Source organism: Adiantum capillus-veneris, chromosome 14 (genome assembly GCF_014529385.1).
Source record: "Adiantum capillus-veneris isolate H3 chromosome 14, ASM1452938v2, whole genome shotgun sequence".
NCBI lineage: Eukaryota > Viridiplantae > Streptophyta > Polypodiopsida > Polypodiales > Pteridaceae > Adiantum > Adiantum capillus-veneris.
The window spans coordinates 16,968,548-16,973,910 of record NC_140944.1 but is presented as its reverse complement, the minus strand read 5'-3'; positions in this window follow the sequence as shown (position 1 = coordinate 16,973,910).

The window sequence follows — 5,363 nt, the reverse complement described above, 5'->3', positions numbered from 1 at the left end:
TTCACCACATGTGGCCATTGACTTGCTAATCACCCTTGTATTTTTCTTTTTTCTTTTTGTCACCATCTCTTCTAATTTTTCCATTTTTTCCCTTAAAAAATACAAAGTAGAAAATCAATTCTAAAAAATACCAATAAATCAAATTAGATATTAAACATCATTTTAAGCCAATATATATACTTTTTTTGTAATATTTTTGACTAGATTGCTCTATTTCATCAACTTTTTAGCCTAAAAACTTCTATTTTTACATATGTACACACACCTAGAGACTCATTTTTGGCGTCTGTCTTCATATATCTATACAATTGTGCTGGATAAGGGCATGAGTACTCAGCTTCACCAAAAAATTCCGCAGTCAAACAAAAAAAATAATCAAAAAACATAGAGAATAGTTCCCTTTTTAGCACTATTTATACTCGTTGTGAGTTCGCATTGACAATGCCTCCCCCCCTTCGAGTTGGAGTCCTCCTGGATGAGGGAATGTATCGTGGATGGGTATCAACATTCTGCTAATGCACTCCATGTAGTGTATCCCTATATGTATACTCAATCAATGCATTGAAAATATTAATGTTGTGCGAGAGAAGGGTTATAGGAAATATACGTATTGGCATTCAATGCTAAGGTTTCCTAGTTTGGCATTACCTGTATAAATTGGTGAAATAATAAGCATTGTAATTGTACCGCTCTTTGTTTCATTGGCATTGGATACTCTTGAATTGATGTCCATCTTGCATTGTGTGGTTGCACACTTGTTTGAATCCAAAGATTGAATATGTTGTATGTTTGGTCTTTTGTTTAAGAATCCAAATCTGATGGTGACTCTTTCGAGCTTTCCATAAGCTCTAATTGGGTATCCAAATCTGCTTAACATTTGTTTCGGTTGTCTTGGCTTTGGTTCTCGTTGGATCTATACTAAAGGGAGGTCCTTGCCATGTCTCTTTGGAATCTAGAGTTGTTCTCGATTACCTTGGGCTGCAGTCAACTTCTTTGGAATCCATACATTTGTGACATATAGTGGAGTTGGTCGCTTGGGTTTACCATATGTCAGTTGAGAGGTAGCTTTGAGCATGGTCTGTGTAAACTTTGTGACTTCATCCTTCTTGATCCAGACTTGCTTATGTGTTGTTGCGGGCCTTGATGGATGCCTTTGCTTTGTGGGTTTCCTTGAAATAATCTTTGGCCTTTTATCTTTTTTGGCCGTAATTGTCTTGAGTAGAATATATGCAAAAGTGTTCTCTTTTGAATGTCTCTTTGGTACCTAGTGTTGAGCTGCTATAAGGAAGGGTTGTTTTCCCTTATTTCTTGACTCCACTACCGATAGTTTGTCAGCTTTTTGTGCAAAAAATGAAACCACTTAAATTCCTTAGTATGTTGAATGTTGACTTTATGAGATCTTCAATCAATATGTACATTGTACACTCCCTTCCATGGCTGATTGAGCAATAACGGATATTGCACTGGCTTATCTTCTACCGCATAAAATTTAAGTGGATAGACATATTGGTTAATCTGCACAAGTATCATTGCCCATCCCATTGCCTTGATTGAATGCTCCAAATAGATTTAATGTCCTGTTGTGTGGGTTGAAGCTTTTCCTCAAGTGCAAGCTGCTTGTATTAGCTACAGGAAATAAGATTTCATTGAGCTCTTGAATCTAGAAATGCATTTGCTTCCACTTGATTACTTCCAACCTTGACTTTGATTGTTGAATCCACTGTATCCTTCTCATCAATTTCTATTACATTGATTGTATTGATCCAAAAAGTAGTTTTCCATGCTATGTTCTCATTGTTATAGGTAGTCAATTACCATTCAAGTGCAATTGTTATTTGAAACTGCATTGCATGTTCTACTAGTGGTTTAGATCTGCATGTACCATAGCTAGTAACATACTCATGAACATCAGTACGCATATTTGGCCAATAAACCTCTAATTGTTTCAAGAATTGATATGTTTTTGTTTGTGAGCAATGAAATGTCAAGTCCTAAATATGTGCTTCTAAAAGATAGCAATCGTACTCTTTCGGACTTATGCATAATTGTAGAATGTTTTTTGAGCTACAAACGTACGCCAATTAATTGAAAATCTTAAATGAAATGATAAGTCCTAAACATGTGCTTCTAAAAAGATAGTAGTCATACTCTTATGGAATTTTGCATAATAGTAAAATGTTGTTTGAGCCTAAATGATACAAACATCCGTTGATTAACAAAAAATTATTGGATTGTCGAACTACTTTTTGTTTAAATTCTTTCTCTATCTTATCAGATCCTCCTACATAGGATAGTAAATTGACTATCTCTTGAGATTACTTATGTACCATTTCAACATTGAAAAAATATGCATGAAGGACGTCATTGTCTACCCCTTCTAGAGCTTCTCCATTTGACAATCTAGAAAGATGATCTGCTCAAAGATGCATCCTTCCCTTTTTAACCACTACTGTAAAATCAAACTCCAGTAATATGATAAACCGTCATACAATTCTTTTAGTATTCCATGGGTTTTTACAAGGTATAAGAGGGATAGATGATCACTGAAAAACACAAACTTGCTTGCAAGGAGATAATGCCAAAAGAATTTAACAGCATATATCATCACTAGCCCTTCTCTCTCAGTGGTAGTGTAGTTCTTTTTAGCATTGTTAAGCTATTTGCTAGCATGACAGACTAGGAAATCCATATTTCCTTCTCTTGGTTGAGCCAATATGCATCCTATAGCAAATGCCAAAGCATCAATATGAATATGAAGGTCTTTTCCCAATCTGGTGCTTTAATACTGGAGCGGATATGAGTGCTCTCTTAAAAATTTTAAATGCCTTCTCACACTCATTTGTCCATACAAAGACTAATATAAGTTTATATAGGGGTTGAGAAATGACTGCATACATGTGTATAAATCTCATTTAATAACCACAGTGTCCCATAAATCATTGTACCTCATTTGCGTTTTTTGGTCTAGGAATGTCTACAATCACTTTTATCTTATCCAAATCTGTAGATATGCTATTCTCTGAGGCAATATCCCAAGATTCTGCCTTGTCTAACTATGAAAGCACACTTTTTTGGGTTAAGGAAGATCCTATACGTCCTGCACTTCTCGTATACTTTTTTGAGGTATTGCGTATGTTCATCTCTCAAGAGAGAGTGTACACATAGATCATCCATATAAATTTCTAAGAGTATCCTTAAGTATTCTTTAAAATCACGTGCCATTAACCTCTTGAATGTTGTCGAGCATTAGTCAATCCAGACGGCATAACTTTATACATATATACACCCCACTCTATGGCAAAGGCCATCTTATATTCACCTTCAAGCGCGATTGCAAGTTGGTTGTAGCCAGATAATTCATCTAAGAAGGAATATGCCTGCTTGCTTGCCACTCGTTCTAGAACAAGGTCAGTGATAGGTAGGGGATAATTTTTCCTTATTGTGGTTACATTAACCTTATTTAAATTGACACACACTTGGAGTCTACCATTTTTCTTAGGCACTACCACAATTGGAGACACCCAATTGGTGCTCTATCCCCTAGTTGAACTTAACTTCCTTTCGTTTATCAATATCTTCCTTGATGCGCTTAGAAAACATATCATTATACATGTACAATCTATGTCCGCTAGGATCTGCATCAGGTTTTAATGGGATTGTGTGTCCTTTTAGGTCGTTATATGACCAATAAAACATGTCCTTGTACTCCACGAGGAGACTTATGAGCTTCTTCTCTTCTTCGGGACACAAATCTGTTGCTATATAGATTGGCTTAGGCTCTTCTCTTGGTTCTGCCAATTCTATCTTCCTTGCACCCTCTGGCCTATCATGTGACTCCTTGTTCTTTTATTCTTGTACGGGGTGTGTCATCATTACCTTTTTGTCTTGGATAGTGACTTTTTAATAGTGGGAAGGCACAGTCATCTTATCGTCATTTTTTTCATCCTCTTCCTCACCACTCTCTATTTCCACTATCCACACTTCACTCAGAGCTTCTTAAGCTCTTTGTATTTATTATTTCCTCAACTCTCGTTCATGAATGTGCCACCGGAAGCTGTGCAAGTGCAAGTTCAAGAGCAGAGAAAGAGAGAGACCTGCTTTGGGTGGAGGGAACATCAACATTGTCCTATTTCAGCTCCTTATTCTATTGTATCAAAGAGTAAGTGTATAATGGATAAGTTAGTAGATGGGTTAGTAGTGAGTGGGATGTCTGGCCAGTCGGCTTGAATCCCAACAAACTCTCACTTGAAGGCCAACGCAGCCCAAGTGACCTGGTATGTACAACCATGAAGCAATCTAGTAGCTTCAACCTATACCCATCAACTCACTGCAATGTGTAAACCACTCCAAAGCTAAGCCTTTTGTCAAAGCATCTACTGGGTTGTCACCAGTGTGTAGCTTGACCAAATCAATGAGCTTTTTGGCCAAGAAATCTCTCACGAGATGATACCTAACTTCAATGTATTTCGATTTGGAGTGAAACATGGGATTCCTTGCCAATGAAAGAGCACTCTGACTATCACAATATATCACTGGAGTCTCATCAATACCAATATTTATGACTAAGGGAGATAACCGTACAGAATCTTTACTTGCATCCGACAATGCAACGTACTCTGCTTCGTAGTGGAAGATGACGTACAATCTTGAAGACATGACCTCCAAGATACTGCTACTCCTAGCAAATATGAAAACATAGCCAGATGTCAATCTCCTATTGTCGAAAAAACCCACATAGTCTACATCCGCACAACCCACGATGGATGCATCCTAAGGTGCCTAAGAATGTGCTTCACTGCTTCCAAATGCTTGCTGCGAGAATTTTCCATAGCAAATATGAAAACATAGCCAGATGTCAATCTCCTATTGTCGACACAACCCACATAGTCTACATCTGCACAACCCACAATGGATGCATCCTGAGGTGCCTAAGAATGTGCTTCACTGCTTCCAAATGCTTGCTGCGAGGATTTTCCATATCTCGGCTCACCACTCCCACTGCAAAAGCAATGTCCAGTCTTGTGGCTAGTATAGCACACATGAGACTGCCCACTCCGAAGAATATGGTATCTTAGCCATTTGAGCTCGCTCAGCATCAGATTTGGGTGCATCTTCCTTGTTGAGTTTCAAGAATTCCTGCATTGGGGTACTCAATGCTATCCCCTCCGCACATTAAGCCTCGCTGCAAAACTTTCTCAATGTATGTTTCCTAAGATAACTCAAGAATACGATGTTTGCAATCTCTTTAGATTCGCATGCCAAGAAAGTGGGTAGCATCCCCCAAATCTTTCATTGCAAAATTATTGCTAAGTGTTTTCTTCAAGCTGGCAATTTTCGCAGTGGATTTCCCAACTATAAGCGTG